Source organism: Anolis sagrei, chromosome Y (assembly GCF_037176765.1).
Source record: "Anolis sagrei isolate rAnoSag1 chromosome Y, rAnoSag1.mat, whole genome shotgun sequence".
In the NCBI taxonomy this organism is placed as follows: domain Eukaryota; kingdom Metazoa; phylum Chordata; class Lepidosauria; order Squamata; family Dactyloidae; genus Anolis; species Anolis sagrei.
Window position 1 is genome coordinate 78,777,520 of NC_090035.1, and position 14,800 is coordinate 78,792,319.

Here is a 14,800-nt window from a genome sequence, read left to right on the forward strand (position 1 = left end):
TACAGTTCCATTTTGGCGGGAAGCCTTAGCATTGGACGGTTGTGGTGTTAACATGCAAAGTATGAAACCCTGCACAGACGGTCAGTCAATGCAACTTAAACAACGTATGCGGAAGGTACTGGCTTGTTCAGTAGACTCTCCTCTACAGTTCCATTTTGGCAGGAAGGCTTAGCATTGAACGGTTGTGGTGTTAAAGTGCAAAGTATGAAACCCTGCGCAGACGGTCGCTCAATGCGACTTAAGCAACGTATGTGGCAGGTACTGGCTTGTTCAGTAGACTCTCCTCTACAGTTCAGTTTTGGTGGGAAGCTTTAGCATGGAACGGTTGTGTTGTTAAAGCATGAAGTATGGAACCCTGTGCAGACGGTTGGTCAATTTGACTTAAGCAACATGCAGTCATCGAATTCTTGACAGCTGATGGTATCACCTCTACATCTTTAAACTTAACTCGCCCAACGATGCATAGTACTCACATCAACACAATCACCACAAATAGCTTGCATTCTCTGATGAATCTCCTTTGGGGTGACACCTTCTGCTGTCAAGAATTCAATGACTTCATATTGCAACCGTTCAATGCTAAGGCTTCCTGCCAAAATGGAACTGTAGAGGAGAGTCTACTGAACAAGCCAGTACCTGCCGCATATGTTGCTTGAGTTGCATTGACGGACCGTCTGCACAGGGTTCCATACTTTGCACTTTAACAACACAACCGTTCAATGCTAAGGCTTCCCGCCAAAATGGAACTGTAGAGGAGAGTCTACTGAACAAGCCAGTACCTGCCGTATACGTTGCTTAAGTCGCATTGATTGACCATCTGCACAGCGTTCCATACTTCGCACTTTAACAACACAACCGTTCAATGCTAAGGCTTCCTGACAAAATGGAACTGTAGTGGAGAGTCTACTGAACAAGCCAGTACCTGCCGCATACCAGTACTGCCATCTGTTGAGGAGTTACAAAGGTGGAGGCATTACCCTCGTATATAGACAGACACAGAGGCTATTTAACTTTCCGGCTTCATGAGGGTATAGTTTGAATTCCAGCCACTGGGGGAGCTGTCGCTTCACCATCCACTTGCGACTCCAATGGAGTACTTCCTCATTCTTTTGCACGCTGCTGGAGATTTTTTAAATGACGTCGTAAATTAGTTAAATTAGCCTCATCACATAAGCGGTATCTAAATTTCCTACTTGACGGATGCAACTGTCTTTCGGGCTGCAAAGGTCGCCAGCAAGCTAGACAAATGGCTGGGAGCTTACTCCGACCCTGGCTGGCTTCGAACTCATGACCTCTTGGTCAGTAGTGATTTAATGCAGCTGGCTGTGGTGCAGCTAGTTAGTAGCCAGATGCATTAAATCACTACTGACCGAGAGGTCATGAGTTCGAAGCCAGCCCAGGTCGGAGTGAGCTCCTGACCATTAATAGTCTAGCTTGCTGTTGACCTATGCAGCCCGAAAGACAGTTGCATCTGTCAAGTAGGAAATTTAGGTACCGCTTTATGCAGGGAGGCTAATTTAACTAATTTACGACACCATAAAACCTTCCAGCAGCGTGCGGAAGAATGAGGAAGTACTCCTCATAGTAAAATGTCTCAGGGGCACTTAACTCACTCAGTAGTGATTTTGATGTTGCTGACTCCCAACCAGCTGCACCACAAACCGGTCCGCATCCAAAGAAGTCTAGTATCCAGATCTAGAACTTCCTGACTCTAAGGAGAGCTGTCCAACAGTGGAACTCTCTGCCTCAGGAGTCCTGGAAGCTCCTTCTTCTGAGACTTTTAAACAGAGACTGGATGGCCATCTCTTGGGGGTGCTTTGATGGTGCTTTTCCTGCTTAAAAGGGATGGGGGGGGGTGGACTGGATGGCCTTTGGGGGTCTCTTCCAACTTTATGATTCTATGATTGAGGTCTCCATCAGGAACTGCGTGTGAATCCTTCCAAGATGCTTCAGCCAAGCAGGGCTCCTTCCAGTCCTCTTCCCCACGCGTATCCCACCCACGTCGCTTTACGTTGTTATGCTTCGCACATCTCCTTTTAAGGGCAGCGCTTTGCCAAGAACAGGCTTGGCGTTCCTCCGGCAGACCAGAAGAACATGTTAGCAGCACAGATTTATGGCAGAAGCTGTGTTCTCCTGTTTGTGGAGTGGGGAAGGCTTCTTCTCTGGAGATTTTTAAAGCATAGCCTGGATGGCCATCTGTTGGGAGGGCTTGAATTGTGTCTTACTTCCTGGCAGAAGGGGGTTGGACTGGATGGCCCTTGGGAATCTCTTCCAACTTTAGGATTCCATGATTCAACAGAGAACTGGATGGCCATCTGTTGGGAGGGCTTTGATTGTATCTTCCTACATATCAGAATGGGGCAGGACTGGCAACCCTTCCATCGGGAAGATTGGATGTTAATCCATTTTTATGATTAGGAAGGGAGGAAAGAAGAACATTGATGAGACAAATGGCATTGAATAGAATTATTAGGCGGGTGTGTGTTTTTGCATATATGTGTGTGTGTTTACATATGCATACACATACACATATATATATACACATATATACATATATACACACATATATACATACACACATATACATATATACAAAAATATATACACATATATACACATATACACATATATACACACATATATGCACACATATATACATATATAAATACATATATACACATACACATGTATATACACACAAATATATATATATATATATATACACATATACATATATATACAAATACACACATGTATACATATATCCACACATATGCACACACATATATACACATAAATATATATGCACATATATACACATATAGACATAAACATATACAGAAAGACACATATACATATATACAGAAACAAATAAATATATACATATATACACACACACATATATATTCACACATATACATATATACACAAACACATATATACATACACACATATACATATACAGAAACATATATACACATATACAGAAACACACAAATATATACATATATAAACACATATACACATACATACACATATACATATATACACAAACACACAAATATATACATACATATACATACATATATACACACAAATATAGTACATATATAAATACATATATACACATTCACATACAGATGTACATACACACATATACACATATACATATATATATATATATATATACACATACACATATGCACACATATACACATATACACATATTTACACACCATATATTCTATGATGATTCATATCTTGCAATGTTTCTACTGACGAAATGAAGGAGCATCAAGGTTGGACTGCCATGTCCCAATGCTAACGATGCCTGGGAATTGGACTTTGGTGAGACTCCATCTCTCTTTGGCAGGGAAGGCTCAAGACCTTGTCAAACTACAACTCCCAGTATCCCAGAGCATTGAGCTATGGCAGTTCGAGGGGGTTCAAAAACTGCCAAGGAAGCTGCCGTGAACTCTTCTCTCCATTGCCCTTTGTACCAACGGAAATCTAGAAATGCTCTCCGTGTTCCTCTCCGTGTCCCTGCAATCCAACGGGATGTCACTAGGCACAGGTCACTGTGGTCACACTTCCAGGAATGGGGGCATTTGGTTCATGCGCTTCAAGCGTGTCAAAGCCATCTGGGTTCAAGGCCGGCGTCAAAGGCTGGCCTCTTCCCCAGTTTACCCTTTTGGATTGACCAGCAGGACCTTGGCCTTGTCTGGATTTGGTTCCAAACTACAGGCTTGGGCCAACTTGAGCCCTCCATGTGTTTTGGACTCCAACTCCCATGTGTGTTCTGTGTGTGTTCTCTCTAGGTCAGGCCTGGGCAAACTTGGACTTCCAACTCCCACAAAGTTTGCCCCGACCTGATCTGTGGAATGAATGCATTTTGACCTGCCATGGCTCAAATTCTACAGAGTCCTGGGAGTTGTAGTTTGCAGAGGAAGCTTAAGAGAATCTGGAACCACTCACCCCAAAAAAGAGCGTTTCTCATCCCAAAAGAAGTTGTCTTTTTTCACACGTCTCAATGCTACGGGGTCATTCATGGGGACTGTAGTTTGGGATCATGGGCAATGCCAAAGAATGCTGATGCCTCACCAAACTACAAATCCCAGCATTGTAGAGCATTGAACCATGGCCATTAAATTAGCAATTAAATTAAATTGCAAAAGCTGGATCACATCAAGAGGAAACTCTGTCCAACTCTCAGACATTCTGTATTCCACTTGAGTAGGAAGGGAACCCCAAAGGTCATCCAAACCAACCCCCTTCTGAGATGCAGAAACACACCATCCAATCCTTCCTGAGAGATGGCCATCTAGCCTCTGCTTTAGGATCTCCAGAGAGGTCCTAAATCATCTGTCAGGAGGGCTTGGATTGTATCTTCCTGCATAGCAGAAGGGAATTGGTTTGGATGACTTTTTAGGGTTGTCTTCTGACTCCAGTGGAATACAGAATGCCTGCGAGTTGGGCAGAGTCTCCTTCTTTTGATGTGTTTCAGCAGAAGCTGAATGCCTGAGAATTGGGCAGAGTCTCCTCTTGAGGTGGTTCAGCAGAAGCTAGGTGGCCATCTGTCGGGAGGGCTTGGATTGTCTCCTCCTGCATAGCAGAAGAGAATTGGTTTGGACGATTTTTAGGGTGGCCTGTTCTGCATCTCAGAAGGGGGTTGGCTTGATGACCTTTGGGATTCCCTTCCAACAGTTGGAATACAGAATGCCTGAGAGTTGGGCAGAGTCTCCTCTTGAGGTTTTTCAGCAGAAGCTAGATGGCCATCTGTAGGGAAGGCTTGGATTGTGTCTTCCTGCACAGCAGAAGGTAATTGGTTTGGAGGAATGTTAGGGCTGCCTTGGGGTCCAGTGGAATACAGAATGCCTGAGAGTTGGGCGGAGTCTCCTTCTCTTGAGGTGTTTCATTAGTAGCTGCATGGCCATCTGTCAGGAAGGATTGGATGGTGTGTTTCTGCATCTCAGAAAGGGGTTGGTTTGGGTGATCTTTGAGGTTCCCTTCCAACTTAAGTGGAATACAGAATGCCTGAGAGTTGGACAGAGTCTCCTCTTGAGATTTTTCAGCAGAAGCTGGATGGCCATCTGTCAGGAAGGATTGGATGGTGCATTCCTGCATCTCAGAAGGGGGTTGGCTTGATGACCTTTGGGAGTCTCCTTCTCTTGAGGTGTTTCAGCAGAAGCTGGATGGCCATCTGTCAGGAAGGATTGGATGGTGTGTTCCTGCATCTCAGAAGGGGGTTGGCTTGATGACTTTTGGGAGTCTCCTTCTCTTGAGGTGTTTCAGCAGAAGCTGGATGGTCATCTGTCAGGAAGAATTGGATGGTGCGTTCCTGCATCTCAGAAGGGGGTTGGCTTGATGACCTTTGGGAGTCTCCTTCTCTTGAGGTGTTTCAGCAGAAGCTGGATGGCCATCTGTCAGGAAGGATTGGATGGTGCGTTCCTGCATCTCAGAAGGGGGTTGGCTTGATGACCTTTGGGAGTCTCCTTCTCTTGAGGTGTTTCAGCAGAAGCTGGATGGCCATCTGTCAGGAAGGATTGGATGGTGTGTTCCTGCATCTCAGAAGGGGGTTGGCTTGATGACTTTTGGGAGTCTCCTTCTCTTGAGGTGTTTCAGCAGAAGCTGGATGGTCATCTGTCAGGAAGAATTGGATGGTGCGTTCCTGCATCTCAGAAGGGGGTTGGCTTGATGACCTTTGGGAGTCTCCTTCTCTTGAGGTGTTTCAGCAGAAGCTGGATGGCCATCTGTCAGGAAGGATTGGATGGTGCGTTCCTGCATCTCAGAAGGGGGTTGGCTTGATGACCTTTGGGAGTCTCCTTCTCTTGAGGTGTTTCAGCAGAAGCTGGATGGTCATCTGTCAGGAAGAATTGGATGGTGCGTTCCTGCATCTCAGAAGGGGGTTGGCTTGATGACCTTTGGGAGTCTCCTTCTCTTGAGGTGTTTCAGCAGAGGAAAGGAGATTCCACCTGAATATTAGACTGTAAGAAGAGCTGTTCAGCAGTGGAACTCTCTGCCTCGGAGTCTGGCAGAAGCACCTTCCTTGGAAGTTTGAAACAGAGGCTGGATAGTCATCTGTCAGGAAGGATTGGATGGTGTGTTCCTGCACAGAGTTGGAAGAAACCACGTGGGCCATCTAGTCCATTTTGCCACGCAGGAAAAGCACAAATAGAGTACCCCTGACAGATGGCCATCCAGCCTCTGTTTTAAAGCTTCCAAGGAAGATGCTTCTGCCAGACTCCGCGGCAGAGAGTTCCACTGCTGAACAGCTCTTCTTACAGTCTAATATTCAGGTGGAATCTCCTTTCCCATCATTTGAACCCATGGCTCCATTGAGTCCTCGTCTCCGTTGCCTCCGAAACTTCAGGAGGGTGTGATGAAGGCCTCCATGCGCCTTGTGAGCATCGCACTCGGCTCCGTCCTCCACCCTTTCCATCCGGCAAGCTCACACGTTTCCGCCCCGCCGTGCAACGTGCCTTGCGGTTGCATGAGTTCCGCCACCACCACCAGCGAGATAAGCCTTCCACTTGTGGGCCCAAGCCTCCCCTCTCTTGGCTTTCATCCTGAGGATCTATAAAGAAGCCAAATCTAGGCCTTGACATCTCCAAAACATGGGATTCTTGGAATTTGCAAGGCCTTCCAGGAGAAAAATGCCATCGAATTAGATTTATAGAATCACACAGTTGGAAGGGACCCGAAAGGCCATCCAGTCCAACCCCTTTCCACCAAGAAAGAAAGTAAAACCATCCAGAGAAGGCGACTCCACCAGATACAAAGGCATCATATATTCCACTGGACTTGGAAAGGAGCCCCAAAGCTCATCCAACCCAACCCTCTTCTCCTATGCAGAAAGGCACCATCCAAGCCCTTCCGACAGATGGCCATTCAGCTTCTGTTGAAAAATCTCAAGAGGGGATTCTGTCCAACTCTCAGGCATTCTGTATTCTTCTTGAGTTGGAAGGGAACCTCAAAGGACATCCAAGCCAACCACTTCTAAGATTCAGGAATGCACCATCCAATCCTCCCTGACAGATGGCCATCCAGCTTCTGTTGAAACACCTCAAGAGAAGGAGACTCTGCTCAACCCTCAAGAATTCCGCATTCCAGTGGAGTCAGAAGGCAACCCTAAAAATCATTCAAACCAATTATCTTCTGTTATACAGGAAGATACAAACCAAGCCCTCCCAATAGATGGCCATCCAGCTTCTGCTGAAAAATCTCAAGAGAAGTAGACTGTACCCAACTCTCAGTTGGAAAGGAACCTCAAAGGTCATCCAAGCCAACCCCTTCTGAGATGCAGAAATGCACGATCCAATCCTTCCTGACAGATGGCCATCCAGCTTCTGCTGAAAAATCTTAAGAAAAGGAAACTCTGCCCAAATCTCAGGCATTCTGTATTCCACTTGAGTTGGAAGGGAACCCCAAAGGTCATCCAAGCCAACCCCCTTCTGAGATGAAGAATTGCACCATCCAACCCTTCCTGACAGATGGCCATACATCTACTAATGAAACACCTCAAGAGAAGGAGACTGCCCAACTCTCAGGAGTTCTGTATTTCACTGAAGTCAGAAGGGAACCCTAAAGATCATCCAAACCAATTGTCTTCTGTATTGCCGAAGACTTTCATGGTTGGAATCACTGGGTTGTTGTAGTGTTTTCAGGCTCTATGACCATGTTCTAGAAGCATTCTCTCCTGACGTTTTGCCTGCATCTCTATGGGAAGCATCCTCAGAGATTGTGAGTATGCTTGCCATAGATGCAGGCAAAATGTCAGGAGATAATGCTTTCAGAACATGGCCATATAGCCAGAAAAACCTACAACAACCCAATTCTCTTCAGCTATGCAGAAAGACATAATCCAATCCCTCCTGATAGATAGCCATCCAGCTTCTGCTGAAAAATCTCAAGAGAAGGAGACTCTGTTCAACCTTAAAATTCCTCCAAACCAATTATTTTCTACTGTGCAGGAAGACACAATCCAACCCCTCCTGACAGATGGTCATCTAGCTTCTGCTGAACCACCTCAAGAGGAGACTCTGGCCAACTCTCAGGCATTCTGTATTCCACTTGAGTTGGAAGGGAACCCCAGAGCTCATCCAAGCCAACCCCCTTCTGAGATGTAGGAATGCACCATCCAATCCTTCCTGACAGATAGCCATCCAGCTTCTGCTGAAACACTTCAAGAGAAGGAGATTCTACCCAACTCTCCGCCATTCTATATTCCACTTGAGTTAATAACAATAGTAATACGTTTCTTGTACAGCAGTTTGTGACAGACTTCTTGATAGATACACTGAATTTTTGATAGATACACTTGATAGATACACTGAATTCTACACTGAGTTCTTGATACACTGAATTAAGTGCTTCTAGCTATTTATGTTGTTATAATAATAATATAATAATATAATATAATATATTACATTATATTATAATATATTATAATATATATTATTTATTATATTATATTATATTATATTATATTATATTATAATATAATATATATTATAATAATATAATATAATATATAATATAATATATAGTAATAATAGTTTTAAGCTGCTGGGCCAGGAAGACGATTAGCTGGGTTAAGACAAACCATTTTAAAGCGTTTTAAAGACTGGATTTCTGTAAGTCAGTGTCTCTCAACCTGGGGGTCGGGACCCCCAAGGGGGTCGCAAGGGGGTGTCAGAGGGGTCACCAAAGACCATCAGAAAACATAGTATTTTCTTTTGGTCATGGGGGTTCTGTATGGAAAGTTTGGTTCAATTCTATTGATGGGGTTCAGAATGCTATTTCATTGTGGATGAACTATAAATCCTAACAATTACAACTCCCAAATGGCAAGGTGTATTTTCTCCAGACTCTACCAGTGTTCACATTTGGGCATATTGAGTATTTGTGCCAAGTTTGCTCTAGATCCATCATTGCTTGAGTCCACAGTGTTCTCTGGAAGTAGGTGAACTACAACTCCAAAAAAACTCAAGGTCAATGTCCACCAGACCTTCCCAGTATTTTCTCTTGGTCATGGGAATTCTGTGTGCCAAGTTTGATTCAATTCCATCATTGGTGGAGTTCAAAAGGCTCTTTGATTTTAGGTGAACTATAAATTCCAGCAACTCCAGCATTATCAAATGACAAAATCAATCATCGCTAATAGTCAACATGGATTTATCAAAAACAAGTCATGCCAGACTAATCTGATCTCTTTCTTCGATAGAGCTACAAGCTGGGTAGATGCGGGGAATGATGCCGTGGATGTAGCGTACCTGGATTTCAGGAAGGCCTTCTTTGACAAGGTCCCCCACGACCTTCTGGCAAGGAAACTAGTCCAAGGTGGGCTAGGCAAAACTACGATGAGGTGGATCTGGAATTGGTTAAGTGGACGAACCCAGAGGGTGAATCTCGCCAATGCTTCCTCTTCATCTTGGAAAGAAGTGACAAGTGGAGTGCCATCCGCAGGTTTCCGTCCTGGGCCCGGTCCTGTTCAACATCTTTATTAATGACTTAGATGAAGGGCTAGAAGGCAGGATCATCAAGTTTGCAGACGACACCAAATTGGGAGGGATAGCCAATAGTCCAGAGGACAGGAGCAGGATTCAAAACGATCTTGACAGATTAGAGAGATGAAGGGCCAAAACTAACAAAATGAAGTTCAACAGTGACAAATGCAAGATACTCCACTTTGGCAGAAAAAATGAAATGCAAAGATACAGAATGGGGGACAATGCCTGGCTCGAGAGCAGTACGTGTGAAAAAGATCTTGGAGTCCTCGTGGACAACAAGTTAAACATGAGCCAGGAATGTGATGTGGCGGCAAAAAAAGCCAATGGGATTTTGGCCTGCATCAAGAGGAGCAGAGTGTCTAGATCTAGGGAAGTCATGCTACCCCTCTATTCTGCTTTGGTTAGACCACATCTGGAATACTGTGTCCAATTCTGGGCACCACAATTCAAGAGAGATATTGACAAGCTGGAATGTGTCCAGAGGAGGGCGACTAAAATGATCAAGGGTCTGGAGAACAAGCCCTATGAGGAGCGGCTTAGGGAACTGGGCATGTTTAGCCTGAAGAAGAGAAGGCTGAGAGGAGATATGATAGCCATGTATAAATATGTGAGAGGAAGCCACAGGGAGGAGGGAGCAAGCTTGTTTTCTGCTTCCTTGGAGACTAGGACGCAGAACAATGGCTTCAAACTACAAGAGAGGAGATTCCATCTGAACACGAGGAAGAACTTCCTGACTGTGAGAGCCGTTCAGCAGTGGAACTCTCTGCCCCGGAGTGTGGTGGAGGCTCCTTCTTTGGAAGCTTTTAAGCAGAGGCTGGATGGCCATTTGTCAGGGGTGATTTGAATGCAATATTCCTGCTTCTTGGCAGAATGGGGTTGGACTGGATGGCCCATGAGGTCTCTCCCAACTCTATGATTCTATGATTCTATCCCCCTATCCCCAACCTCACCAGTATTGAAATATGGGCGTATTGGGTATTTGTGCCAAATTTGGTCCAGTGACTGAAAATACATCCTGCATATCAGATATTTAGATTATGAATCATAACAGTAGCAAAATTACACTTGTGAAGTAGCAACGAAAATAACATTATGGTTGGGGGTCACCACAACATGAGGACCTGTATTAAGGGGTCGCGGCATTAGGAAGGCTGAGAACCACTGCTGTAAATGCTGACTTCATTCTGACTTCAGATTGTTTTTGGATGGACATCTCATTCTGACTTAATCTTCTGCTTTTGGACGTGCTATGGGCTTGGGACAGTTTTTTGATGTAATGAAATGTAATCAGAATCCCAGCCTTTGGCATGACAGAATCTCCACTCCCATCTTTTGCTTGCCGTGCTTGCGTCGCATACTGATGCTCCTATCAGCAACAATGACAATGTTTGCGTCACCAGGCGTTTGCTCTACCACGGATTGAACCTTGGCCCTTTCTTCTTGAAGGCTCCTTTCCATTCCTGGCATTGAGAAGGAGGAGGGAATTTCGAGAGCTGCGTGGGAGAGTTTCGAAAGCCCTTATTTTGCAGCCACAAAAAAGGGAACCAAATGAATGCGATGAGGAAGGCAAGCAGGTTCCCCTTTTGGGCGGAGAAGTGGCTGCTGCGCATGGACAGCGCATGGGTGGGATGGCAAGAAGATCAGGCCATAAAAGGTCACACAGAATAGAGGCATCCCTAGGTAATTTTCAATGGTAAACAAAGAGTATTTTGCCCCCCCCCCCCCAAACCAATCACTGATATATATTTTCTGTTCGTCGTGGGAGTTCTGTGTGCCATTTTTGGTTCAATTCCATCATTGGTGGAGTTCAGAATGCTCTTTGATTGTAGGTGAACTACAACTCGCATATGTCAAGGTCTATTTTCCCCCAAGAGCACCCCTGAGCAAAATAAACTGTACCGCGGAGGCTTACTTTGCGTAATGGTTGAGCCGCCCCTGGGTCAGGGCTTTCCAGACTCTCAAGCGCGCTCTCAGACCAAACAAGCGGGATGATGGGATTTGTAGTCCAATGTCGTACGATTTTTACTGTTAGTCCAAAACACCTGGAGGGACGAGGTTTGCCCAGGCCTGTTCTATAGTGCAGATACGCCCTATAGAATAGGTATGGGCCAACTTGGGCCTTGCAGGTGTTTTGGACTCCAACTCCCACCATTCCTAGCAGCCTCAGGCCCTTTCCTTTGCCCCCTCAGCCGCTTAAGCCGCTTTTGTTCCTATAGAACAAAAAATGGAGGATAAGCCACTTCGCAGAGAGACCTTTCATGATCAGAGTCACGTTGCATATATAGGGTTGCCCAACCGCTGGGTGGATTCTGGGTGCGGGTTCGAATGCAGACAGCTTTAAAAGAGGAAGTCAACGAAATGCAGTAAACAAGTCTCTACTGGAGATTTTGATCAGGCCAAAGGAGGAAGGATAGGGTTAGGCCCCAATGGTCAGTGTAGACCCATATAATGCATTTTGACTGCATTATATGGAGTCTACACTGACCATATAGAGTCCACATCATAACCATTTATGAGTCCACACTGATCATATGGTTCCCATATAATGCACTGAACGGTATTATGAGTCTACATGGACCATATAATGAACATATACTGCACCAAACTGCCTTGTAAGTCTACATTGATCATATGGTAACCATTGAATGACCATATACAACATTATGAGTCTATATGATCATATAGCGCCCATATAGTGAACATATACTGCATTGAACTGTATTATGAGTCTCCACTGATCATATGGTGCCCGTTGAATGACCATACACAACATTATGAGTCTATATGACCATATAGCACCCATATAGTGAACATATACTGCATTGAATTGCATTATGAGTCTACATTGATAATATGGTAACCATTAAATGACCATATACAACATTATGCATCTATATGACCATATAGCGCCCATATAGTGAACATATATTGCACTCAACTACATTATGAGTCTACACTGACCATATGGGGCCCATATAATGCCCATATACTATATTATCAGTCTATACTGACCATATAAGGCCCATATGATGACTACATATGACACTGAATTACATTATGAGTCTACACCAACCATATGAAGCCCATATAATGACCACATATTGTATTGAACTACATTATGAGTCTACACTGACCATATGAGTCCCATATAAAGTTCATATGCTACATTATGAGTCTATACTGACCATGTGAGGCCCATATAATTCTCATATACTACATTATGATTCTATACTGACCATATGAGGCCCAAATAATGACCACATACTACATTATGAGTCTATACTGACCATATGAGGCCCATATAATGACCACATACTACATTATGAGTCTATACTGACCATATGAAGCCCACATAATGACCACATACTACATTATGAGCCTATACTGACCATATGAGGCCCATATAATGACCACATACTATATTATGAGTGTTTACTGACCATATGTCCCATATAATGCTAATATACTACATTATGAGTCTATACCGGCCATATGAGGCCCATATAATGCTCATATACTACATTATGAATCTATACTGACCATATGAGTCCCATATAAGGCTCATATACTACATTATGAATCCATACTGACCATATGAGGCCCATATAATGACCATATACTACATTATGAGTCTATACTGACCATATGAGTCCATATAAGGCTCATATGCTACATTATGAGTCTATACTGCCCATATGAGGCCCATATAATGACCATATATTGCACTGAACTACACTATGAGTCTATATTGACAATTTAATGTCCATGTCATGATCATGTACTGCATTGAACTGCATTGTGAGTCTACACTGACCATATAGTGCCCATATAATGCCAATATACTGCATTGAATTACATTATGAATCTACGCTGACCATATAGTGCCCATATAATGCCAATATACTGCATTGAATTACATTATGAATCTACGCTGACCATATAGTGCCCATATAATGCCAATATACTGCATTGAATTACATTATGAATCTACGCTGATCATATAGTGCCCATATAATGCTCATATACTACATTATGAGTCTATACTGACTGTATGATGACCATATAATGCACTGAACGGCATTAGGAGTCAACACTGACCATATGGTGCCCATATAATGACCATGTACTGCGTTAAACTGCATTATGAGTCTACGCTGATCATATGGTGGCCATATAATGACCATATACTACATTGTGAGTCTATACTGACCATATGGTCCCATATAAGGCCCATATAATACATTGAACTGCATTATGGATCCACTGACCATATAGTGCCCAATGAATGACCATATACTGCATTATATGGGCATTATATACTGACCATATGAGCCCCGTATAATGCTCATATACCACATTATGAGTCTATGCTGACCATATAGTGCCCATATAATGCCAATATACTGCATTGAATTACATTATGAATCTATGCTGACCATTTAGTGCACATATAATGCGCATATACTCCATTATGAGTCTATACTGACTGTATGATGACCATATAATGCACTGAACGGCATTAGGAGTCAACACTGACCATATGGTGCCCATATAATGACCATGTACTGCGTTGAACTGCATTATGAGTCTACGCTGATCATATGGTGGCTATATAATGACCATATATTACACTGTGAGTCTATACTGACCATATGGTCCCATATAAGGCCCATATAATACATTGAACTGCATTATGGATCCACTGACTGTATAGTGCCCAATAAATGACCATATACTGCACATTGTGAGTCTATACTGACCATAAGGTGCTCATATAATGCCCATATAATACATTGAACTGCATTATGGGTCAACTGACCATAGACTACATTATATGGGCACTATATACTGACCATGTGAGCCCCATATAATGCTCATATACTACATTATGAGTCTATGCTGACCATATAGTGCCCATATAAGGACCATGTACTGCATTGAATAGTGTGATATGTGTTTACACTGACCATATAATGCCCAGAAACCACACCACGCTCTGCAATATAGATGTGCCTTTGGAATTTGGACTTTTCTCTCTTGAGTCCAGAGCTGTTTATGAGAGACGCCAAGCGCGGGGCCAGGCCCTCGTCCCAGCGGGTTCTTCCAGTCGGGGATTAGGGTGATAAGATGGGTGTTCCCACCCCAGGGAGACATTCGCAGGCGTGCCTTCAACCGCTGGAATTTGCCCGCACCGCACCCCTGAGCCACGTCAGCCGTGACGCAGGTCCCACAATCCACAGCAGGATGCGTACTTCGCTCTGGGAAGCCTTGTGCAAGGCCTCCCGGCATGC